Source organism: Varanus komodoensis, unplaced genomic scaffold (genome assembly GCF_004798865.1).
Source record: "Varanus komodoensis strain SLA01 unplaced genomic scaffold, ASM479886v1 scaffold24, whole genome shotgun sequence".
In the NCBI taxonomy this organism is placed as follows: domain Eukaryota; kingdom Metazoa; phylum Chordata; class Lepidosauria; order Squamata; family Varanidae; genus Varanus; species Varanus komodoensis.
The window spans coordinates 2103867-2131153 of record NW_025335641.1 but is presented as its reverse complement, the minus strand read 5'-3'; the positions used below and the strand labels follow the sequence as shown (position 1 = coordinate 2131153).

Sequence of the window (27287 nt, the reverse complement as noted above, 5' to 3'; positions counted from 1 at the left end):
CCCACTTTTTTTTTTGCAGGCAGGAAGATTGCAGAGATGACTTTAGCCTCAGTTCTCCTTCTGCCTACCACTGGATGCCAGCAATTCCCTGAGTTTGGATACTAACAGGCAGCTACATTTGATTGCACTGCGACAGAAAAACTATGTTCAATCAAAAATGAGTTTTTAAATAAAAACGAATAGAACTGGAGTGCCATGATTATGAGCTTGGGGATCATTTTGATGTAATGCTTACTGGTCATATAAACCTATGAATTAATTAATTAATTAATTAATTAATGAAGTACAAGCTGAATCATTCATGTCAATTTTTCAAGGACAAGAGAATGGTTAGCATGCTTCAGTTGGGAAGCAGGGATACTTGTGATACTTGAGATATTAACATTCGCTGCATATTATTCCTAAATGTACCTAAACTCAGGAAATGGCTTCCTGTTCACTGTAATCTCAGGAAGCATTTATGCTAGTAAATTAATTACATTTAATATATAAGGAGATCCCACCAAAAATGTGGGACAAAGACCACATTTCCCTTTCCTTCTGATTTTAGCATTTTTCTCAGTTTCCTATCCACATTGTCTCATAAAACTCCAGTTAAGAGCTTATATGAACTTTACTTCCAGGTTTAAGAACCATAGGTATGTAAATCAAATGCACATCCAGACATGCGCTTAAATGTTGATGCTGTCCAGTGAATCGATATTCAGGGGTGCAATCATGAGCCAGCCACAAATGAACTCAGTACAATATAGTGAGATATACACTATCCTTGTTTCAATAGACCTTTGGAAATGCACCTGATTTATATCCACAGTTCCAGAGTCAATGCATGTTTCAACATGTTTTTCTGTTGATTTCCACAGTTAGTGGAGGATACCAACTGCTATGGAATTGGCTTTGAATCTGCTTCAGCATCCTGTTCCAATAGAGTGGCTATGGCTACTCTCCTGGAAAGAGAAGATTGGATTTGGAGAACTCCGTGCTGAAGGTCTCTGTTCACTGTGGCCATTCCCTGATCTTCTCCTCATGAGAAAGAAACTGGGCTTGGATACTATACACATGAAGCATGTTTTCTAAGACCTATCTATCTCCTTCTTTAGATCCAGCACCTGGCAAGATCAAGTCTCTAGCTTCCTGTCAACTTATCTGCAAGGTTCAGTTGAGTCAGAGCTCACATCTGCACCCTGCTCTCTTGTGTCCAAATTTGGACAAGAGGGTAACAGAGTCCTCAACAGCTACTAGCTACAGGAACAGCAACCCTATAATTTTTAATGTTTTGAAAGTCAACTAGTATGAAGGACCCCCAACCACATCTTTGGCTGCACGTTTCCACAGGGAGATGTCCATTCTGCTGCTATACAGAATGGCTACACTTGCCTAACTGTGGATACTATGATAATATAGGCATTCCCAGTGGTACAACTAGCTGTAAACCAGTGATAAACCCATAATAGTGAACATGAGCAAATTAGCTCACAAGAAAGAGTTCAGGATTTGGTTTTATTTTAAGTTTGCCCCAAAGATTAGCTCATCAAATTAATTGGTCTCAAACATTACAGAACATGAAACACATGACAAACTTACCTGAATCAGAATGTACAACAAAGGCTGAAGTATATCACTGGATGCAAATGCTGGCATCATCCTTGATTGTTCGCTACTTCCATTTTTGAACAGAAATTGTTATTCCTTATTGTTGCATTGGAACCACTGGCAATTTTCATTAAAAATTCAGGACAATGCTTAGATAGACTTTCCAGTGTGTTGACACCTTTCCAGCCAGAGGAAGGAAAAATAAAAGGCAGTCACATTTCCAAGACTGCCTTGTGGTGCCACACTGCAAGGCATCCTTGATTTGTGAATGACTGCAGCTAGCACTACCCAGAGAGCAGAGTTGTCATTAAATAAAGCAGACTAAAGCATATGCTTTTGGCAGCTGAGCTGTAAAGTTCTTCCGACCTCCATGAAGGTGGGAAATGAATAAACAATAAATAAATTTCTTCAAGGGAAGCAAAGCAATGTATGAAGCAGGAATGCACAATCATGGGGGGAGAGGAAGGGAAGAATTTTTTTATTGGCTCTCTTTTGACATCTGAACGTGTGAGTCAGAGGCATATTTGACTGAAGCTAAGAAACAAAGAGAATAAATTTATCAAGTTGACAAAATATACTGTTTTTTCTCCAGAACTGAATGAAACCACACAAATTCTTAAACAAAGCATAAAAGGAAATACATGAAAAGAGCTGGCATATTCTAAAACTGTGAATGGAGGGAGTTTTCCTGTGCTCCTTCTGAGTTTCTTCATCATGTGGTTTATGTGCAGAGGTAGTTTGTTGTCCACCCCGTTTTACTCCTGATGAAGGGAAATTAAGGATACACCATTTGAATGCATTTATATTAATGCTGCTTCTTACCTGGATTTCACATATAAGCACAATTACAAGGCTTTGATGTGTTACACCAGGGAAAAAAATTCTAACCCCCTGCTGAGAATAATCAGTTTTTTTATTGGAACAAACATATTGTTCTTAGTGACAGTCTGTAGGTACGGCATCAAGATGCGCGGTCTTTGAGCTTTCAGTAGATCTTTAGCCTTTTAAGGTCATTTGAGCATTCTTTTGAACTGTTCTATCTTTGTAAAAGCAGTCCTGGTCCTGGCAATTCTACAGCATTAGCATCTGACAATGTGCTTGTAATGCCAATGTAAATATCGGAAGCACCCTCCCACATGTGGGAGGGCATGCACAGACACCGATCTTTGGGATCTGCCTGCTGGAGGCTAGTCTTTCTCTCCCACCTCCAAGCATCTCAGGACCAGAGACTCCTAATGACAGTATTTATTATGTTAAAACAAGCCAGCAAATATGGCTTTGTGATATAAAGGGAGTTTTGCAGAAGTCATTTGCAAAATTCTCATTCAGATTCTGAGGTAACAACCTTGGAATGCTGTATTTTAGGATAAGTTGGCCCAGTCCCTATTCTGCCCAAGTGACTAGCAGTCTTGGAACATAATATAGAATGCACAATTCACAGCAACTTTACTTTAGAGTGGAATCCTATGCAAATTTAGACAGAAAAATAGCTGACTGGGGAATTTTGGGAATTATAGGACATATTTCTTTCTAAACATACAGAGAATTGAATCCTTAAGGGAGGGGAAGGTAGGCTTTAAGCCTGAAATTTTTTGCTCTTAAGATGACAGTTCATTTTTGGTTTTAGATCCCAAAGCCTGGAGAACCTCAGCCCCAGGGACAACATCTGGCCTTCCAAGGTCCCGATCTAATCTTCTGGTGTTCCTCATATTGTACTCACCCCTTTTTTCTGATCATCGCTTGTCCATGTGTTTCCCAGGCTTTTTGCCCATTTTAAAAAGTTGAAATGTCTCTCTTAAGGTTAGTTACACTAAAAATGTTACGCTAAAATACACCAGTAGTTTTGGTGGGGTTTTTTTCATTTCTCCCCACCTCTGGAATGTGGTCCCCAGAGTTCTTTTCCAAAGCAGAATTCTGTTCTTGGGCCAAAAGAGGTTCCTCACCCCTGCTCTAGGGGTGAGGAACCTAGCACAGAACCTAGCACAGAAGCACATTAAAGGCTCCTGCCCTTAAGCTGGAATTATCCATTGGTGCAGACACATTGTTTTCATTATCATATCCAACAGCATTCAGCTCCAACTGCTTGTAGATTTTTCTACAGTCTCCATGGCCAATGAACATTTGACACTGAAGCCAATATTCGGATTTGCAAAATATGCAGACTGTGCTAGTTGTTAAGTATCAGACTATCCAGGATAGTTGATCTTCATAGTATATATTGGCAGGTTCCTTCAGTCTGGACTGGTCCCCTTCCAGTATACATATCAGTCTCAACCAGCATGGATTATGAGTTTACTTGGACTAACGAGAGTGATCTGTCTTTAATCATGCTTCCAGTAGGATAATGGCGTAATATTAAATGATACAAATAACAGAGATATCCTTGGCAGCCTTAATCATTACTTCGAGACAAGGAGTTTCATATTTCAGAAACCTGAACTTCATTACACCCATGGCACTGAGGTACACCCACCCACACCTTATGTAAACTCACCATAGCCTGGCAGAGAGATCTGAATCATTGTGCTCAAGAAAAGGCTCAATTTAGGACCTTTGTTCATCTGGAAAAAAGTTTCTGATAGCAAAACATAGGCTGCAGTCTTGCATGCATATTGCATGGATTAATTTCAGCAGGATTTACATGTTGTTCACTATGTGTGACTGAACTGCAGCCACATTTCACATGCAATAAAGGCCTCTGAATATGAGCAGCAAGGCACTGTGGCGCAAGAACTGAGTTCTGTACAATGTAGTATTTGTTGCTTATACAAGAGCTGTTGATGGAGAAGAAGCAGTCCCATGAAAGTTGTTTGACCAATAGCAGCTGTTAGGTACTTATATAAAGCAGGCTTTATATAAAAAACACTTTTATTTTTATGGTTCCTTGTGCATAAGATCAAAAATTATATCTATGCAGGAACATAATTAGAGGATTAATAGCCAAAGCTTGTACATAAAGGGAAAGATTTCCCAGGGAAAAAATGTGTTATAAGCAGTTTTATTTTTAAATAGCTAGGCATTTAAAAACAAACCCAAACATAAAGACAATGGTTTTCTTGTTATACTGAAAAGATCACATTAAACAATTCCATGGTAATTTATCTACCTGAACCAGGAACAGGTTTGGTCACTTGGATTTGCCAAGACTCTGATTTCTGCTCAGTATTTTTGTAGTCCCAGATCTGATTTCTTCTGACTGAAGAATTAACACTAATTGAGGGGAAAAGTTCACATACATAAAGCAGGATTCTCATGTTAAAAATTCTACCTAAACACACCAAAATATTTGATTACAGAACTTTCATGTTCCTTATCAAATATAAAGTGGCGTGAGACTGTAAACATTTAACATGTTCATTTGACAGTTGCAGAATATTCCTCTTAATGGGTAGATTCACACAAATTATCTTAATGGGTAGAGTCACACAAATTATTTAGAAACTGTGCACGTGTGCACATGCATGTGTGTTTAACACAAGGAATATACCTGATTCCTGGTTCTGAGGGTGCTTTAATATGTGATATAACCCACAAGTCAGTCTAAGAGTACTTCTTAAGTATTCTAAAAAGCATCATTTGTGAATGTAATTTTCACACAAGGCTTTTTGAACATCTCACATTCATGTTCTAATCCTCATGACAATTTTGCAAGGTAGGAAAACGATCATTATCCCCATGTTGCAAACAAGGTAGGGGGAGGACCCTGAGGAGGAAGACTTGCCCAAGTCAACTTTGAGGCCAAGAAGGACAGCCAATATTGTTTATTATGGTTGGCTGTTTGTCTTGCTATGTGAACACAGTCATGATGACCAACCATTGAGACCAACCATCCTTTTTGTCCACAATTAAAAGCTACAACTATCTGTTGTAGGATTTGATTGTACATGACTGTTCAGTATGTTGCTTGAACTTGGTTGATATCGACCATTGTGGAGCAAGCCCCAGAACAAGTGAGCCACTTGGAAAAGTGGCCATTCCTGCGCTTGCCAAGTAGCTAGCTAGAGAATACAGCCGGCAGCTGCTCCCAAAGTATCCAAGCAGCACTTTGGTGTGGCTGTCAGAGGCACCCCTGATCTTGGGGAAGCAGCACAAAGTGGATGGGGCATCTCCACTTGCTGCTAGAGAGGTGTCCTCTTGAGCAGGAAGCAGAGGTGAAAGGTCTACTTTGCATGGCTGCCTCAAGCATGGGATAGTGGCAGATGAAAGGGTATCCTCTTCAGCAAGAAGCTTGGGGGACTTCCTTGCACTCCCAGCAGCAGATGAGATGTTCTCTCCTCCTCCTCCTCCTCCTCCTCCTCATGCTTCAGGGCACAAGCTCTGTTGGCACAAGGACAGTGTCCTCTGGGACACCCCCAAAAGAAATGAGGAAGGAAAAGGAAGAAACAAAGCATGTGCAATGAACCCAATTATCTGTTGGGCTAATCATGGGTGCTTGAAACATAAAGGCAACCCATTTTGGTAATCTACCATGATGGGTTGCCATCATATGTGAACCCATCTCTTACCTGCTTATGGCAGCTACACCTTTCTTTCATTTCTATTCTAGAATAGATGTAGAAGACTTAATCCAGATCAGGACTTTGTTCTGGAGCAATAGGTGGGGAGAAGTCCCCAGTCCAATTTAGAATTTCTATTGCAAAATGATGACCAATATTTTGCAATAGAAATGGCAAGTATGGGGCCCCAATTGGGGTCAAGCACATAGAGGTAGGAGGGGAGAAAGAGTTAAAACCTACCTTCTTCGCTAGTGTTAATCTGAATCAGGCACACTATACTTACTCTAGAATACAGATGAAGTAGTGTACACTAGATCTGAAAATCAAATTATTTAAACTAATGTTTGTTTTGACACACAGTTCACAGCAGAGCTGAGAGCTGATCTTAAATTAGAGATTTGCCTCTGTGCTACCCCAGCTTCATATATAAGATCAACAATGCTTACTTAAAACGGTGGGCCAGTATGGAATGCAGACCAGTAGGATCAATATATTGCAAAAGTAACTGAGACAAATAGAACAATGGGTTAATTAAGACTACAATCCTATACCCACTTACTTGGAAGTAAGCCCTATTGAAGTTAGTGGAAATTAGTTCCAAGCATACATGTACAGGATATCACCATTGGAAGTCCACCCAGTGACTTCGTGGCATAGGTAATGTATGAACTGAGGCCCCGCTCATTCAGACTCTTAGTTATTAGACTATACCAACTCTCAAACATGATTCAGAATGCAGAAAAGAGCCAATTTCAAACTGAATATGCATTGTAGCCATTTGAGGTTTCTCATTCAAATTACAGTTGTGGGAAATGCAAACAAACAAACTCAACAAACTACCCTCATCCCTTGTGGAAACAGACTAAATATGTGATTATTCTTTTGTTGTCTACTTACTCCTAAAGAAATACCCCTATTCCCAATCACAAATAGAGAAGTAGAAGTAGAAAATAGAAATAGAAATGTATTTGCAGACCCAATTCCTCCTTGCCTTTTCCTTGATATGCTTTTGAATGGAGGGGGAGTTAACCACTCCCCTTGTAGGTGAGCTGATATGAAGAATAAAGCCTTGGACCTCGGGGATTAACAATGGAAGGCCTTCCGGGAGCATCCAGACATTTTCTTTTGTAACAGATAGTAAGCTTTTGTGCTCAAACTGTGTTGTCATATGTTTTATTCATGGGCCATCATAAGGGCCGCCAAACAGATTATCATGTTTACATCAGGCCTCCTTCGAGAGATAAATTCTTTAATACTTGAACTGGCAGGGTTAGTCTGTACCTATATGCCTGCTGGGCAACCAAATACTAAAAGGAAGGAAGGAAGGAAGGAAGGAAGGAAGGAAGGAAGGAAGGAAGGAAGGAAGGAAGAAAGAAAGGAAGAAGGAAGGAAGGAAGGAAGGAAGGAAGGAAGGAGGGTGGGAGACGGGGAAGAAGGAATTGAATCAAACACAGGGAGTTTAATGATGTCCTTCAACAGCTACCAATCAATACATTTTATCACTTGCTCAAAAGGTCACATTAAGGTACCTTTTTTACTATCGTTTTAATGGTATCCTCTGTAGTGAGCAATTGCAGATGTGCATTATAAAAGGAGTCTACAAACAAATCTTTTCAGTGGAGTAGACAAACTTTACAACCACTTATTTGTGATGTAGCATTTCTTTAATACTTTAGGTTCCTTGTTATAACGATAATGCCAAAAGAAGCTTCTAATGAAATATACCGATCTGAACAGGCACAGCAAACTTGACAGCCTCCTTTTTCCAGAAACTAGTTTAAGAATGATGACTGAATAAGCAGTTTCATCATTTTGTTCATTTTGTTTGAGACTAAGGGCAGCTGTGGTCTTTATCTTGAGGCTTGTTAAACACCTGGATGTATGGGTAGAACCTATGTTTATAGAAAGCCAGAGCACTTAGCTTCTAAGCACTTGTATCCATACTCAAAACAGTTCTATAAGCCTTCACCATTTGAGGTAAAGGAACCCCAGTAGGTTGGTCTAAAATAGATGCTGAGCCCAACAAAAGAATTCTGGCATCATACCAAACACTGTTACTGCTGTATCTCTACTACACCATAGAAATAAAAGATTAAAAATGAAAGTAGAGTTCAGCCGGTATCACACTTTAGCCACAATCTGGAAGTTGGTCTTGGAAGATAATGAGATACTGCCTTCCATCCCTTATCTTGACACTGTTATTGAATCCTCATAACCTTCTGTCTTGTATAAGAACACAAGAAAAGCTGTGTTAGATCAGACCATAAGGCCTCTCTGTTCCAGCATTTATTTCATATGCTGGTAACCTGATGCCCAATGGAAAACCATAAGTTGCCCATGAGAATCCTTACAAACAAAAAAACTTTGGAAACATGTTTCACTTAGTATATTTTGCATTATTTACTCTAGCTTTAGCTGGAGTTGGGCACTAAAGCAGCATTGATTGCCCTGATGGTGGACCTCTTTTAGAAGAGAGTAAGGGGAAATGTGACTGTTTAATTCACTGGATCTATGCGTATTGACCAATTCTGTGGGATGGGATTGAGAGTTGGCAGAAATGATGATAAAAATGTTCCAGGCTTAAAGAGTCAGTAGGATTGACCGTCACCCATATCATTTGAGCTGTGAGCTCTTGTACAGTTCAGTCTTATCTTCCATGCTTTTTGATATGTACATGAACTGACTGTGGAAGATTATACCGAAACATGAAGTCCAATTTTGGATGAAAGTGCAGTTGAACAATTCTTCAAACAAACAAACAAACAAACAAACAGGGAGGGTGTCAAACGTTCCAAGGTCTGGTGAAGCATGTGGTTTTAATGCAAAATGCCAATAGGCTGTATTGTGCTCACTAGTACATGTAAGTGAGAAAACTCTCATATCTGTAGGATGTATGGTACTCCATCCACATAGGAGTGTCAATATGTGAAAAGCTGCTGTTGGGTGATTGCCTCTGTTAAATTTGAACTTCTCCAAACTTGAAAAAACAAAACAAACAATGATTCTAGAAAATGAGATAGCATATTTCTTTTTTCTAATTATGCAATCACAAACAGCTGCTTTTGTATTCAATTATTTGGAAGAGCAGGATGAAAGCATTCTGTAGCTATGCTTAGATTGTATCACATTTGTGAGAGAACCTACCTTGAATAAATATGGCCATCTGTCTTCCTGCCCTGTCATTTCAAGAGCAATGAAAAGTGTCCTGAAGCATTGTACCTGCCCCTTGACTTGTTAAATGAAATCCTTATTATTTGCAGGTAGTAGTAAAGAAATACCCCTAAGAAGTTGCAGATATTAGTTTGGTCTTGCCGGCTCATCCATGTGAATAAGATAAAATGTCTTGCTGTAGAAATGTACTTCAGAAATGCTGGGGGGCAAAATGTTAAACTGTTTGCAGCTTTTTTCTTTTCCCATAAACAACATTTTAAAAGCAATTTTGTAAATATAGGACATCTGCTTTATTGAGCTCAAAACCCCTGAAAGATATAATAGTGCTACTTTTGACTGTTCTCAGCTCAGTTACATGCTGCATAGCTTGGTTATTTCTCTCCCCCAGAAAAAGAAAAATGCACAGCATATCCCTCTCATTTAAATTATGCACTGTCAGTATTTCACCCTCTTGAAATAAAATACATCCAGGGAAATATAGGAGAGAAAGTAGGTTGCAACAGTGAAATATGAGCGGTTTGGCCCTTCATATTACAATTCCATATGCCCAAATCTATGTGAGTATTCCACATATTTGACAGTGCAACAACTACCCTGCAGGTCAAATTCCATTTGTGTTCCTGCAAAAAGATGCTGCCTGCCAGTTCCTGATTTGTATAATATTCTCCTTAGAAAAAGAGAAAGCCATAAAAATGTGGCATTTGATTGGGTTTATGGTAAGTGGGAATGCCCTAGGAGCTATGCTCTGTAGCTGCAAAAATGTTTCAGAGCAGGTAACAGTTCCAGATATCATACATTCTCACAGCTGAAAAGCGATTTGAGTCTGCCTGCCAGGTCCTTGGTCCATTTCTGTGTTCCAGGAGTATAATTTAGGAAGTGAAGTGGAAAATAAGTTATAACCTCTTTCCTGTGTTCCAGACCACATGTGATTATTTCACAAGATCACCTATTATGAAGCATATTATGAAGTTTTTGTGGTAAAAAAAATCACATTAAATTTGCTTTTTTATTTATTTAGCTTGTATACTGCCCCATTAGCCATGGGGGGCTCACAACATAATACGGTTTAAGGTTGAATATGTAGAACAATAGGCATTTGAACTTCACATTGTATTGCTCACAATGTCTTCTCTGACCACAGAAATCTGAAATGGTATTCATGTATCAAAAGAATCCATCTATCTGTCATCTTCATCTATCTGCACTGATGAAGGGTGAACTTACCCCAGCTGGAAATATAATGTGTTTGCCAGGTTCTAAATTCCCAGATAAAAATTCTCCAATATTCTGAGTTCATGTTTTGTATTTCTGTCCTTCATGTCCTTCATCGACACTACCTCTTTCTTGCCCACCAGCCGGCCAACTGAGGCTCTCCTCCTGATCGCCTCTTCTTTGAAATGGCATGTGCGCACACTCCTAGGAAACAGTAGCACTTCCTGGAGTGGCCATGCAGCCATCCCATCCAACATGCCCTGCTCTGATCATGGTCTTCCAGGAAGGGCCTATTGGGCTGAAACACCCAATATGGAAGCATGTTGCCACAAGCATGAAAATGAGTTTTCTAAAGAACTTTAGAAAAGCTCCTTTCCAGCTAGAAAGAGTGAAGAAAAAGTAATGCAGAATATTCACCATTATCTGTTTCAAATAGAGTAACGGACATTGCCAGATAGCTCGATATGCATGTGAGCATCACCAACATAGCAGATTGGACATAGGGGCCACATTTCAAATTTTGACAGCAGTACATTCTCACAATTTATGAACACACACACACACACACATGCATTGCAAGAGCCTTAAGAACAAGGGCAGGGGGTGTAATTCAGTTGAAAGCAAAAGGATGGCATTTTCCTTACTGAGTGCTGCTTTTCTGTTTATCCCCACTTCCCACAGCTGCTTTAAAGTTAAAACAAAACATTGGGAGATCTGATCAAGGACCCCACACATCCCTCAAATAAAAGAACAATATCATCATGTCAAAAACTGTTCTGTATTTTCAGCCAATTTCCTGCAATTTTACAGCTGCACAGAAACAGATTCCTTATTGTGGTTGTACTCAATCATGGGTAGGCTTTCTGTCTTGATGAGCAGCTAATCTAGAGCAATCTGCCATATGTATGTATGAATGCATAAAGATATAAATAAATAATCCCGTTCTCTATATTACCACAAATCCACATATAATCAACCTTGATATGGCAGCCCTTTTAACCATCATTTAGAGTGCCCACCACACTAGGCTGTTTGTTTGTTACAATTTCTGAATGTAGAGGTTTGGGTAATGTTTATTTCATGGGTCTCTTAGCTCTAACTAACAGTTGCCAGAGGTATTGCTGCAAAAATAACAAAAATTGCTGCAAAAATTACTAAGTAGTCCCATGGCACCTAAAAGCCTAAAAACTTTATGTATTGCAGCATAAGCTTTCATGGATGAAGTGGACAGTGTCTTTAAGGTGCTACAAGACTCTTTGCTATAATTCTGAATGCTTTCTTAAACTTCTAGCTGGTAAAATGGTGAAAAATTAAGTTAATAAATTATATAAATTATAAATAAGAATATTCTCTCCAGCACCACCACCACCTAGGGCAAAACTGCTATTTCAATGGGCAATCCCAACTATGGGGTTTCTTTCTGTCAGAAAGGTACTCTCTGCTAGTTTAATGCAGGGTTCCACAAGTGGTCCCTTTTCTGCAGCCAACAGTTCTGTTAAACTACTTTAAAACCCTTCAGTTATAAAAAAAAAAAAAAAAAACCTTAGCCATGTGATGGGCACCAACACTAGGGACCAGATAAACTATTAAACAAGTTAATTTTCTCAGTGAAGGGATATTTTGTACATAAGTGAATACTAATATTTATTTGGAATTTTTAAAAAACAACTTAATGGCAATTATTAAGGACTCAAGCTTGTGGTTACCACAAGCCTTTTAATGACTTCTTTTACCTCAGATCCTATTCCCTACTGCCCCAGCCACACACCCCTACAAAGAGGTCCAGCTCTTGGATTCAGATCTCAAGAACCCTCCTGTTCTATTTCCGGCTGCTCTGCGCATTTATCTAGGTTTTAATGCCTACTTGTGTAGCCTTCCGGCAAATCTTAGGGCAACCTCCTGGCACAACACAGCCACCTGTTCCCTACTCCTGGTCTTCGCCAATCACATACAGTTGTCCCACAGTGAAGCGATCGCTTAATAGACATCACTGAGCTATTTATTTTCTTCTCAGCTCTCTCATAGTCCTTCTAAAACACCCCTCACCAATCATTACACCTTCACCTTTGCTGATGACTGGCAGACTCCCAGAACCTCTCAATTGTCAGCTCCTTAACTCTTTTTCAACTGTGTTTTTCATCTAGCCAATCAGAATCAAACTTTCCCAAACTAGACTTTATCTATAAATATTCAAAGCAATCATCTCTCTCCTCCTTCAGAATGTCACTAAGCGGCTACAGTACAGATCTTTGACAGCAACAAAGCAAAGTCTCATGCCTGCTCAGATACTTGTAGCATTCCAGAGACCACACAAAGTGTAGAACAACAATAGTTATATACACAGCATTTCTTTACAATAAGCAATAATATGAATCATAAAAGACTGAAGTTTGTTGGCAGATCATAAGAATAGGGATGCACATACCTCCACTGATATCATTACAGTGGATAGTTGTGATCTGAGATACACACGCACACACTCAATCTCTCAAGCAGCAATGTAAGATGAAGCACTATGTGCTGTTGCATTAGTTACGTCATTTTGGTTTAGTGCACTGCTGATGTGCAAAGACCGATTCCTGGGCTGGCTGCTTCAATGCCACATGGTGTTCTTAGAACCCTGACTTTTTGGGCCCAACTATATGTCATGCTAGAAGGTCCCATGCAATTAAGTTAGATGTGCTTAATAGTGTCTATTGTGGGCAATCTGATATCCTCCAGATTTTCTTCTACTGCTCCCATGATCCATTTTATGATGGGTGTAGATGATGAGAGTTGTATGATGAGAGTTGTAGTCCAATAAATATGGAGTATATTAGGCTAGGGTTGGCTGGAACAGAACTAGGTGATAAAGTATCAGTGCTTGAGCAGGTAAAACAATGTAAGAAGACCTCTGCTTGATCCATCTAGTGCAGCATCTTGTATCTAGTCAGCCAGATAGTTCCTTAAGCAGACCATGAAGGTAAAATCATACAATCATAAGGTAGTAGAGTTGGAAGGGACCGGTATTGCAGGACATTATGTAACACCATCCCATGACCAACTAGTATTTACTACTGGAGAACCTGCAATTTTGATTTCACTCTTCTGACCACTGAAAAAACCTCTCTAATGGGCCTCTGAAATAGCACCCTATTCTCCACATATGGCCCTATTCTCCATGCATTGTCATTGGGCAGAGAAATCCTATGCACCTGGTGTAGGGATGGGGTCATCTGTAACCGTATTGTGGTCCCCCTTCCTCCTCTTCCTTCGTCTTCCCTCACTCTTATTGACTGTAACTGGAGTGAAATATACTACACCAGTTCCAGGGCTGATATAGTCTTGGGTCTGATCCATGGGCATGTGGTGGTATGGGGGAAGAGGGGCGTTTAGGTCTTACACAACCAAACTCATCCCCAACTTAGGAATTCCTTGTCAATGAGAATGCCACCAGGTGTACATTTATGCCAGCAGAGCTTTCCACACGTATACCAGGGGTCTTCTGAGGCGCAAATGAGGATTTTCTAGTAGACATTCCTCTCTAACAGCAGAGTTCTCCTACTGCCATATCTTGTGGCCCTTCAGCAACTTTGGAGTGAAACTTAGCTTTCCATTGTAATTCATCTAAATTTAGTAGACATTCCTCCTACTCCCACTGATATAGTACACTTAAATTTTCAGAAGCATGCCATTCCTTTTAATTTAATGAATGAAGAGGAGTGGCATCCAATGCTGGCAGAAGGTACAACATCCAGCAGGTTCTTGGGTCTGTAAGGGCCATGAAGCATCACAAAACCAAACATATATATAGTCTCACATTTGAAATTGCAATTGCAATGGAATTGGAATGGAATTTTTCAATTCAAAATTCTAAGCTAAAATAAAATGTAGACGTCATGTCAAAGCCTGAGAATTTGGAATTTGAGAAACCATTGAGTAGGAATTGACATAGAGAGAGTAGTTTTGGAGGGTGCAAGATATTTGATCTCACTTAAAATTCTCATTTGACCATTCTGAACACAAACAATAAGCCGGATTTTTAATATATATATACATGCCGTACATTAGTCATTCTAATATTACACAGTGTACTTAAGAAGTACTTATTTGCAATGAATTAAAATAATAGGGAAGTCTAATGACTGGAACTACTAATGCAAGATGACTATTTGCCTTTAGAAAAAATCCAGAAGGGGAGATCACTTATGGTAACTCCAGCACCCACAAGCCTTCTGTTTCTTCTGTTCCAAGATCCCCTGAAATACTAATCCCTGGATTGATTAAAAAGATAGGTAAAAGAAATGGGTACAGCATTTGAAAATGTGTGTTTTTTACTGCTCTGGCTCTCATGATCCTGATGTTTTTGATAGCATTTAATAGCTATGACTGAAATAAAGAAGAGTGCAGTTTTACAGTGAGAAAAAAAATGTGGTAGGGGAGATTTGAACATTCTGTTAAGTTTGAGTTCCTGGGGAAGTGCTACATTTCTCATTGAAAACACCTTCCTCAACAGCATTGTTTAAATATGTTACAATGACTTTTTATGTCTTTTCCTATATTGCAAACTATTGTCTTGAACAGATGGCTGAGGAAGTATCAAGGGACTATTCCCATCAGAGTGCAGAGACTAGGGTAAACATGCTACAAGGCAGGCTATTTTCTGGATCAGTCTAAAGCTCAAGAATGCGGAGAGGAATTTAAGAGGCTAATGACAGAATGCACCACTTTACTTACATTCCCTCCGAAGCAATCAAGGAACAATTGTGCAGAAGCAGAATGGGAAAATGATAGAGGTTCGTGACCTTCATATAGAGCACGATGAAGAAACACATGGATGGCAAAAGATTCTTCGTATTTGGGAGCTGAATCTACCTTTACTGCCTGCCAAATAAGGTTCATGGGGAGAGGAAGGCTAGCAAGAATAAATGACAAATACATTTGCATGCTTGCCAAAGGCGGGGGGGGGGGGGGGGACATGTGCATGAGTGCACACACTCACACAAAGAAAGCAAAAATAGATCCCGGAGATTTCAGTTTGTTTTCATTTGGTGCATTTCCTACTTCTGTGTGAAGCTTAAAAGAAGGCCAAAATAAATTTGCATCAATCTGTTATTTTCCCCTCAATTTTTCCTCTTATGTAGGGAAAGGGACCCTAATTCAGACAGAGAATCTTGTGTGGAGGTAGGGCTTTTTAAAATCCAGAGAACCCATGACTACTGTGGAGAAAAATGAATAAAAGATGGAGTTTTGTAAAGATTAAAACTAAAGTTTATTTTGTCACATAAAACTGGTCTCAAGCCATTTCAAGTACAATACAGGCTTGCACACTGAAAAGTTCCTCACTGCCACATCTGTATTATACTACATTTTTCTATGCTTCTGTTTGAAACGTTTCCCTTGCTATGGTTTCTCAGAAATAAGTTCCACCCTGGTTGATGGGGATTCAGTATACTCCCAGGTAAGTATGCATAGGGCTGAAGTCATAAAACCACACTGTCACCATATTTGCTTGGAAGTGAGTGTCCTTCAACCCAATTCTGCATCCTCCAAATCAAATTCTGCATCCTTTGGGTGCTTTTTCAGCATAAATGGATTATTGAAGAATTAGTCTTTTACTAGGGCAACTGCTTCCCTTGAAGTTCAGCTTTATTCTCCCTGGGAATAGAGCTGGTAGACAGCTACCTGCATGACACAGCAGGTTCAGGAAACTAGTGGCAGAAGCTACCTTTTATAACTTAAGCCCCTTGGTCTACAGCATGGAAGTAGAGCCTCTTTTAGGCAGAGTGCTGAACTCAATTTTACAGAAGCTCTTGGGAGACTTCATTCCAGTGGTGGACAGAACTGAAGGCAAAAGAAGCAGGGTCAAAATATCAAAATGCCAGCATTCTTTAGTTTATAATTTTTACTGCAACTACCTATGTCTTAGGGGAGACATTTCAACCTTTTAGAATGGGAGAAAAGCAGTGCAAAAGGCAGTAAATCACCAAATGATTGGTGATCAGCAGAAAGGGGTGGAATTGGGGGCTGAAAAGTGAACATTTGGGAAACTGCAAAGAGCTGGGTTTAGACTCCTGGGAAGTTTGGATTGGCTTTCCCCCATAAGACCTGATAGTGGAACATTTGCAAAAAGGAAAGACAGAACCAAGATGTTACCATTTAATCAGAGAAAAGGAAGAAAAACACCAACTTTGGAACATTTTGACAGAAGGTGTAAGGTTGATAGAAGAAGGATAAGGTGACAAATACCATAAGTAACATAAACACTGAGAAAGCATTCAGCTTCCATACGTGATGGCTAACTGTAAGGAGGAAACATGGACATACCTGCAAGCTCTGCCCACAGTGTCCTCATCGCCACCACTTGGACCCTGACTATCCCATGTCAAGCAGAATCTACTCATGACCACCTGAATGCAAGTAGAAACCTCCACTTAATTAGGAGCTCTGCTTGACTAGCCAAGTGCATGTGAGTGGAAAACCCCTGCAGGCCTTCCTGCTCAATATGGGAGAATCAAAGTATGAGGAGGAAGGACCTGTATGCACATGTATATCTCTGTCATCTTTTTGCCCTCATCAGAGCAGGCGAAATGCCTGCCTAGTTCTATGAACATAAATGAATGTGACCACATAAAGCCTGTTTAGAGATGTACAGGGGATGTTTGGCTGATTCCTTGCTGTGCAGGATCATAGCCATTCCAACATCTGCCAGGTATCTCACTGGTAGTCTAAACAATGGTAAAATGTTGAAATATTTTCCCCCTCTTTCTTATGTTTAAAACAATTGTAAATGCTGTGTTAAAACAAGTACTGAAAATCCTCTGGTTGTCCTTCACAGCAACCTTTATTTCACTAATTTGGATAGTTACGGTTCAGCATATTAGGGTCTCCCTAGAAAACTGTGCCCAACAGGAATTTATGTCACTTATACACACCTGCTGTGTTTATCAAGTGACTTGATAACAGCACCTAAAAGAGGAATTGGGGTTTGGGGGCACAGAAAATGAAACTTTAATATCCTCTTGAACCAAATTGGGAATGTCTATATTGAAGGAGTATGTGTGTGACTCGACTCCTGAAGAACAAAATGAATCTCACTTTTAAAAGCTCGGAGTTGGCAGGTTTGCAGTGTTCTTATGCAAGGGAATGAAGCTGTTAGGTATCATCAAGCTGAAAACTGACAACTTAGCAGCAGTGGTATTTATGCTAGCTAGTATGACTATTCACCCTAAATAGTGACATCCCTAGTTTGCGGAATGCCTACTTTAATTTGTAATCTCAGTTACTAGCAAAAGCAATATGTTCATATGCCTGCAAAGAACGCCTGTGATTGAATCCTGATTTACTAGTTCAACAACACTAGGAGAAGTGAAATTTCCCACACCCTTCTTTCCATGGCACTTGTTTTTCCACTGAAAACATGGCAAGATGTTTGCCATGCTTGAATGGAGTGCCCTTTGATATGGGAGTGGGGAGAAGATCTCCAAAAGCATTCTACAAATGGAGCCATCCTTTTGTGGAAGGTAATGTCTGAATCCAATTCCATACCTGTAATAAGCACCAAACTAATCACTGTGTGGGAAATCTATGAATAGAATTTCCTGTGAGCTTAACATATGTCTATAATATATATGTTGGCATCTATGGTAGCTGTACAGATTTGTATGCTGCAAATCTAGCCAGCATACTAAAAAGCAGAGACATCACGCTGTTGACAAAAGTGCGTATAGTCAAGGCTATGGTTTTCCCAGTTGCAATGTATGGCTGTGAAAGCTGGACCATAAGGAAGGCTGAGCGCCGAAGGATTGAGGCCTTTGAATTGCGGTGCTGGTGGAGACTCCTGTGAGTCCCTTGGACCACAAGGCAATCAAACCGGTCAGTCCTAGAGGAGATCAACCCTCACTGCTCTTTAGAAGGCCAGATAGTGAAGATGAAACTCAAACACTTTGGCCACCTAATGAGAAGGAAGGACTCCCTGGAGAAGAGCCTAATGTTGGGAACGATAGATGGCAAAAGAAGAAGGGGACGGCAGAGGATGAGGTGGCTAGATGGAGTCACTGAAGCAGCCAGTGTGAGCTTAAGTGGACTCCAGGTGATGGTGGAGGACAGGACGGCCTGGAGGAATGTTGTCCATGGGGTCGCGATGGGTTGGGCACGACTTCACGACTAACAACAACAATGGTAGCTGATCCAGATTGGTGCTGTTACATTTGGCAAAACTGCCACATGGCATACTACTTCGAATCAGAATAGTAGAGTTGGAAGGAGCCTTGGGCCAGAGTGTTCAGTGCAGGGCTCTAAGTTAAATTATCCCACTCAGATGGTTGTCCAGTTGCATCCTGATTGCCTTTGATGGGGGAGAGCCCACAACCTCCCTACATAGTTGATTCTACTGTCATACTTCTGTAAGAGTCAGGGAATTTTTCCTGATATCTACCTAAAATCTGGCTTCCTGTTACTTCTGACTTTTCTTTGTTATCCTTTATCATTTTTCCATCCACACTGAATATTGAACTTCTGTTTGCTTCCTCTCTTTTACTTTGGACATCTCTGAAGAAGGTTGTTGTTGCTGCTGCTGCTCTGCTCCTCGCATCCCTGTTAGCTTCACTTCATTCCGAGCTTTAGCCTTTCTGAAGTCTTTCCTGCAATTCTGTGCTACCATTTTGTATTCTTCCATTGTAGCCTGGCCTTGTATTCCTTTTTTAAAAATTTCAGATCATCTTTAAGATTTTTGTGAAGACACCTGAGCATCTTCATTTTCTGCCATTTTTCCTTATTGGAATTGTTTGCAATTGTGCCTTTAGAATTTCCTTTTTTAAAAATTCCCATCCATCTTGGACTCCTCATTAGACACACTTGCCATGAGACTTTACTTATCATTGTTCTGCATTTATTAAAATTGGCTTTCCTAAAATCTAGGGTACATGTTTGGCAACATTTGTTTTTAGCTTCCTTTAGAATCAAGAGTTCAAGTATGGCATGACCACTTTCTCTCAGAGTTCCTATAGCTGCCACTTCTTTCACTAGGTCTTTCCTCTTGGTTATTATTGAATCAAGGATAGCCATTCCTCTTGTTCCTTCCTCCACTTTTTCTTAGAGGAAGTTATCAGCAACATGTTAACTCTCGGAGAGGCTGTCTTTGTGAAAATTTGTTCTCCCAGTAGATATTGGGGAAATTGAAGTTTGCCATAACAACATCATGCCTCTTTGAAACACTGGTAATCTGCTCTTCCAAAGTTTCATTTTCATCTTCTCCTGGACTGGGTAGTTGGTACTAGATTCCAAGTACTGTATTCCTTGCTCCATTTATATTAATCAAGATGCTCTTGACAGGGCTACTAAGAATGTCCTCCTGTAGTTCTGTACTGATATATGTATCTTTAAGTATCATATATGCTCTGTTCTCCTTGAACAGGTTACATACTGTTGAATTCTAGTCATGCAACTCATCCCGCCAAGTTTCAGTTATACCTATCAGGTCATATTCACCTTCCTGTATTAAGAGTTCAGGTTCATGTTCTTTGTTTCCCATACTCCTGGGAATTAGTATATAGACATTGAAGAAATGCTTTATACTCTAGCTTTCTTTTTACATTTTTTGGAAGACTATTATTGGGCACTGTTAGAGCTGCTCTCTTTGTTGTAGTGCATAAACTTTTGTTCGTGTTACAACCAGGTAATCTTCTCTGTCCTGTGTAGAATTCAGTTTAATGCCCTCCTGATAAAACTCTTTGTGCTGTGGCCAAACACACTCTTTCCAGTCTTTCTAGGGTGCAACACGTGCCTTGCCAGCAGCTCATATTCTAGGAGGTGTAGACCAAGCTCCCAAAATCCAAATCTTTCATGTCAGTACCAGCATTGTAGCCAGACATTCATCTGGAGTATTTTTCTTTCCCTGTTCTTTCCAAGAACTGGAAGGATTGAAGAGAATCTCAGCCCCAAGGTTCTTGATGTTCTCCCTAAAACTTCATAGTCTGATGTTATTTCTTCAAATCTCTGCTTGGGAGTGTAATTTATCCCCACATGTATAGGAAGGAAAGCATATGTGTCGGTGGGTTTATGAGTCCTGGCAATTTTTCAGTTGTATCACTAACCTGCCTTCCAGGGAGACAGCATACCTGATGAGTCCACAGGTCTTCCTGACATGCATGTGTCTCCATCCCACACAATGGGGAGTTTCCCACAACTTCTCTTCTTGTCCCTGCAAGGCTTTCTATCATTGCCACTACTTGGTTTAACCTCTTGTTCAGTGTTGCATGGGATGATGTGCACCTTCTTCCACACGGGCTGCCCTTCAGGCTCATTCTCAAGTAAATGAACGCAGTTTGAGAGTTCCACTGCTTCCCCTGGTGCAGAGCGTCATCCAGTTCTTCTGCACCTGTCACCCTATTCCAGGGAGTTTCCTCCTCATTTTCCCTTCCCCCAGGAGTCTCCTCTCCCGCCTCAGCTTCCTGTTGTACTTCTAGCTTCTGTACTACTCTTAACTGTTGCAGTTCCACCACTCTGTCAAAAAACTCATCTCTGTCTTTTACTACCTTGAGGGTGGACACTTGCTAGGTCACCATCAGAGAGGAGTCTTCTCCATTTATTCTTTCTGCTACCTTTTTGATTCTAACTTCCCGGGTCTGTTGTGACAACCATTGCTTTCTCCTGCCTTCCCTGAAGTTAACAACACAGTTCACCAGTAAATGGGAGTGTGTTAAAAGGAAGAAACCAAATGGGAAAAAACTAAGGGGGGAAAAGAAAAGAAAAAAGATTGGGACCTCCCCCACTGAACTGTTTGTTCTCCCTGTTCGCTTACTCTGGTCACTCGCTCGCTGGGAGCTTGCCTGCTCGTATCCCAGAATTCTTAGATCAGCTGGGCAGCTTCCTCTGCTCTGCTCAGCTAGGAGTCAGGAACCAGAATGACTTGCTCCATTCACACAGCTGCTGCTAGTAAACAGGCCACTCCCTCTCAGTTGCAGCTCTCAGGAGCACACAGGCTCTTCCAAGGGACTACTGGGCTACTGCAGGCATCTCACTGCTTTGCTTCTGCTTGGGTTTGTCTCCTTCTCCACTACAACTCCACTGTCAAATCCCAGTTTCCTTTTTCTGTTTGTTCACTCTGGTCGGTCAGTCACTCGCTCACTAGAAGTTTGGTGACTTGTATACCTGAGTCCCTAGACCAGCATGGGTAGTTTCCTCTGATCTGCTCAGCTGGACGTCAGGAACCAGTTACAATCACATCTCTGCAGGTTATCTTTCTCTGCAGGAGAGCAAAGGAAAGCACAGTACAGCACCGCGCAGAGACTCCTGCTAACCAAATTAAATAGAGAAATGTGTGTGTGCTAATCCCCACTGTGCCAACAGCAACACACTCCCAATCCAAATTACTTACAAATGATTTACATTTTAATGATCCATGAGTGATTCTGCTCATGGATATTCTCCATTACATACACTTTGGTGCCAATTATGTGTAAAATATGTACATGGAAGATACTACCTATACAAACTGTTCAGAAGTAAGTCTCACTGAGTTCAGTGGAGTTTACTCCCTAGAAAGGGGGGGCAGTAGCATTAGAAGCCACTTTACCCTGTTGACTTTTTTTTTAAAGTATTTTGTTCATGTCTCATTTAAAAATTTCTTTCCTAAACTTGAAACAAAAATCAAAATTGCTTTATATATTTTATTCTTTCTTTATTGCAATGTTTATTTTGTTTTAAAATGACTGCATTTAGAATAAACATTGAACTACAATATATATTTGAATGGCTTGTAAAAAGTGGAATAGTGTTCATATCAAAATAGCAGGGCTTAAATTAAAAGTTACTATATCATAACCTTCATTTGAATAAATCTTGTTTATTGTCATGATAAAACAATGTGGCAATATAATTAATGTTATCATTCCCTCAATGCAAATTATTCTATTATCAACTCTTATTACCACTAGAGGCTAACTTGATGGATCTGGTAAGAAAAGAAAAATGAAGAAAATATTCTGAGTACATAAGTAGTGTTGCATGTTTTATTCATGCAGTGCTTATATATGCATTGTCCAAGTTATTTGTTTGGTGAAACAATCACTTTTGAAAGATCCAGGAGATTTTTAAAAAAAGCATAAATAAGATGAAGATCCATTTTTTTCTCTTTCTACAGACTGCGATCGAAAAAGGTCATTTCTCACAAAGATATAGCCATCTCTGTGCCTTGAAAATGCCTGAAGAATGATCTTTTCAGAATTTTGTTTCTGGGGAAGGGGAATGGTGACAGCATATGAGGTAAGCTGCAGTGTTCCAGTTGTAAGAGTCAGACTTGTTCAGGCAGTAACCTATGAGTCACCTGTCTCAGGTATGAACTATGGCAGTCTAGATATAGAAGCAAATGTTGTCTAGGAATCCTGACAGAGCCACTGAACAGGAATTAAGGAATGTGTCTATAGGAACCTTATTTCTCCTGCTCTATCATTTCATCATATCATACCCATATGAACATGTTAAATTATCCGTTTTCCTTTACAGAAAAGCACATATGCCTACATTTGTATTCACACTGTTACAATATAACTCTAGAAAATGGAGCAATTTTAAGTTCCACATATTTAACTGGCACCTAAAAGTGCTTAGTTTGCGCTGAAACTTGCCCATTCTTAATATGCTTTCTGGCCAACTTTCAAACCAATGCACCAGGTTTGTTCATATTGCATAGGATGGATGCCACAGCCCATCTCTTGCTCCTGGTTTCATGCTTTAATAAAACAGCTTCTTAAAGGCCGAAATCAGTACAGTAGGAAGTCAATGGCCAAGCAAGCTTCTGGATCCAATAAGGGCATCCCAGAGGATGCAGGGCACAGTGGACTTCCCCCTGAGGCCATAAACAGACTTACATCCTCAGTATGCTGTGTGCCCTGTTACAGAAAGAAAAGTTCGGAGAGTTTTTAAGTTCTTGGATAAAACCTTCTAGATAAAACCCTGTGGATGAGTGAATCTCCAGAGGGAAAGTCTTACCCTGAATTAAAGAACTGCAGACCAAAATAACAGATGCCTAATGTTTCTCCTAGTAGAAAAAGGCTTCTCACCTCAGCCACTCCATTTTAACATTATGCTCAACTTTAGACATTTTTGTTCACTATGTCCACTAACATCCTCCTCCCCTTCCCACATATCTGCATGTTCACATCCTAATTCTGTATGTAATATATGCTATAATCAATGTGAATATTCTTTGCTTCTCCCACCAACACACTGTAATACCCTCATATCTGTGTTCAGTTCACTATGAGAACAATTATAAACTGTAATATATGGAGATACATGCCTCCACATTTTGGATATGGCATACAAATTGTGATACACGGTTTTTCACACAACCTCTGTGCCCTCAGAAAAGTTAGTGATATCTTGTGTTCTTGCTAATTTTTTTCTGGGATTTGGTTACTTCTAATCAAATAGGAATCTTTCAGAGAGGATGAAAAATGATGCCAGGATACTCAGTCATGGTACAATTTTTAATCTTTATTATACAGTCCAGTCCCCATCATGCTCTGCAATCTTTTCTGAGATTTCATAGCAAAAACTTGAGAATGTTGTTGCATTCCAACCATGTGACATTGCAGATGTAAAGTCAATTTACTGAGGAAAAGGCAACATTAAAGGACAATAAGTTTTGCAAGGAGTGCATTAGTTTGGATTTTTCTAGAATCTTAGAAGGCATTCTACAGCTAGTTCATTCTTTTCTCCTTATTAGATTTTCTGCAGTAAGAAAAATGATAGAAGAAGGTATGAGAAAACACGAGAGGGTTATGACTAGATCTCACTAGGGTTTTAGTAAAGCTGCATAGAATCCATCCCTCTAGCATTTGTGGACTTCCTCTGATGCTCAGCCCTGTCTTAGAAAGTGAGCCAAGCAAACGCTCATGGAACAAAGGTTGTACAGTTGACGACTTTCTGTCATGTCATGTGCTGTGTCCCATGCAGCACAAGCCAAGGCTGTTTTCTGTGATGTGGAAGAGGGATGCCACATTTGCAGTGTCCATGCAAGCCTCCATTCCTGGCGAATGCCTCCATTTCATGTGAATGGTGCACGTGCTTGCCAAAAACTTGAACTAATGGCTGCAACAAAGTGGACTGGAGTTCAGTGAGCTAAGCCCAGGCAATCTGATGTATCCCTCCCCCCAAAATGGAATCTTCACAAGATTCCACATAAAATTCCATGAATGAAGCAAGACATTAACACGTCAAAAGACCCATCCAGTCACCCATTGTCCACATCACTTGTAGATGAGCTGTAAATCAATCTGATGTAGCAACATTGAGTGTTATGCTTTCCATTTCTTAATTCAGAGCAAGAGTTGTGCAGCATCAAAGTGACCTTAACCACACATTTTTAAGAAATTACTATTGCAGTCCATTCCAGAATGTAGCCAGTTCACATGCTTTGCTGTAGAACTGGAGAGACATAGGTCAGTGGTACAGCATTTCCAGGGACAGCTGAAAAAACACCTGTCTCAAACAAGGAAGAGTCACTGCCAGTCAATGTCAAAACACGGCTGCAGATACCACAGGACTGGCTCTGCATAAGGCAGCCTCCACGTTTCTACCCTTAGAGCATTTGTTAGCTTTATATTAAATCTGGTATAAATTGTCTCATCTGTAGTGGTTATGATGAAATTATATCTGGTTCTTATTGTGGCACATTTAGGTTCTTTTTACCTCCAAATCCACTCATCCTTTGCAACCTTCACAGTTAGAGAACATTTGGAATTCATCCTTGAGTTGTAGACGTCTGTAGGTCAATGACCAGTTTTCCACCTCTCAGTTTTGGCTCATTTCCCAGTTTGGGAGTTACGTTCTTTTGACACCCCTGGGAAACTAGAACATGCTTCAGATCTATACCTGCTCTAAAGAGCTGAAAGTCAGCATTAAAATGTTGTCTGGGAAAAGTTTTCCAAATGTGCATAGTTGTGCAAGCAAATACGCAGAGCTCATTAATCTTACAGACTAATACGTGGGTGCATGGTATATGTTAATGTCCTTTCAAGACCAGCTAAAAGATAGACATTTTAAAACCATAATATGACTAAGTACATTCAAGGAAACTATTTGTTTTGAGAAAGTTACAGTCATATGATATTATGTATTTTAGAATTTCTGAAAGCTTCTTAAAACATTTCCCATGGCTACCTCCTGATTCAGCTTATAACTGTAAAAATCCAAGGAACAAATAAGCTTGAAATTATTGTCCTTCCTATCGATATGGTGCTTCCTTATGGGTTGACATAAACCTTTTTTATACGGGAGAATCTATGTTATATTAACATAGCAATGCTGTGGTCCTTGGCGAATTGACACCCAGGGGCCAGAGAAAATATTGGAAATCATGTAAGAATGCAGAGGGCTCTAGTTTGGCAGGGGTAATCTGACCTTGGAAATGCTCTTCCCCAGCTACCTTGGAAACCTGCAATCTTGAGTGGGGCAGCTTCTAGAGGTTGTGCTTGCAACAGTCTGTAGATACACACCCACAATCCAGCTACAGGCTATGCTAACTCTGGAGCACGGAGATAAATTCTCCTGCCCTTTGAAGCCAATGGAACCGAATTTTTTAAAAGTTAGTGAGGCAAAATGAAAAAGAGGTTCCTCCTTCCCTTCTGCCATGCTGCCATGTGAGCCCAGCAGAGCTTTGGATTCCTTGGACCCATCAATATCAGAGCTCCTGTCCACCACAACTAGATCACTCCGTAAAAACCTTTTATTGGAACTAGTGAAGAATATATTGAAAAGATCTCATTTTACATTAAACTTGTCTTGGGTTGCACCATTTGTACAAGGGAAGAGTTCAGGTAACTGCATGTACATCCAACTCACTTCACACTGTTTTGTTCGTTTTCTGTCCAAGGTAATGGTGACTGTTTGCACCTATTTATCTAGACATATGCACTTGTTAGTTGCTGGAAGTATACAATTAGTCACAGTCTTAAATCTTAAATTGTAGTAATGGTATATTAGACTGTTTAAAAGTAAAACTTTGAAATCTACAGGAATTGCCTCAAGAACTAGTTTCCAATAAATCAGAAAAGGGGTAATCAATATTCTTTTTTCTTTTTTACAGCGATACATTCTATCATCCTTCATGGTGGCTTATGAGGCTGTCATAATCTGTGCAGAAAAAACATGTTAAGCCGAGATATGAATGGGCTTTAAGCCACAGTGAAACCAGATATGTTTGAATGAGTAGCTGGTGTAAGATCCTGTTCTGAAGCTAATAAACCTATTCAGAGGAATCTGGAAATTATGGTTAATTGAAAACTTCCTGGTCTAAATGCACGCTGCATGAAGGGAAGCATGAAGGACCTGTACAGTTGGGCAAATGTTAGTTTAAATTGGTTAGTTTAATGTTTTAGGCATTTGCTTTTTTAAAAAGGTTTTATGACTGTAAACTCCTTGGAGAAGATTTTATTTTTCATCTGGAAAAGTGGCATAAAATATTGTTGTCGTTTGAAAAAGGCTCACTGCATGAATGCGGCCCATGTTATACAGAAAAGTATATCAATGAATGTAAGTTTTCTTGATTAAATGTTCCTTGAGCTTCCATGGTATGAACAATGTGTTTTATATAAGAACTGCTAAATGGTACTTGTGAAGAGCATAGCACCGGGAAACACTCTTTAATCCACAGAGAAAATCCCACACTCATACACAAAATAAAACTCTGAGTTCAGGGAAAGGAAAGGAAAGGGAGATATGGGGTGTGTGTGTGTGTGTGTGTGTGTGTGTGTAGCAGTTGGGGGAGGGGGAAATGATAAAGGAACTGTCCCCAGCAAGCTTTATAATGAGAGAGCATAAAGACTCTTGGCT

General features: G+C 40.0%; 1 protein-coding gene across 8 annotated transcripts in view; it reads right to left on the bottom strand.

Moving 5' to 3' along the window:
* The window catches only part of ADGRL2 (adhesion G protein-coupled receptor L2), a 425162-nt gene that overhangs the window by 359136 nt on the left and 38739 nt on the right, over window positions 1–27287 (bottom strand). For 3 of the 8 annotated variants that reach the window (XM_044432478.1, XM_044432475.1, XM_044432480.1), the window contains exon 1: window positions 1585–1719. The exons of 4 other annotated variants lie outside the window; for them this stretch is intronic. The gene's annotated coding sequence lies outside the window, so the exon portion shown is untranslated. Of the gene's footprint in view, window positions 1–1584; window positions 1720–4699; window positions 4718–27287 lie in introns of those variants that run through there. One more of the 8 variants, XM_044432482.1, reaches the window with a different exon arrangement.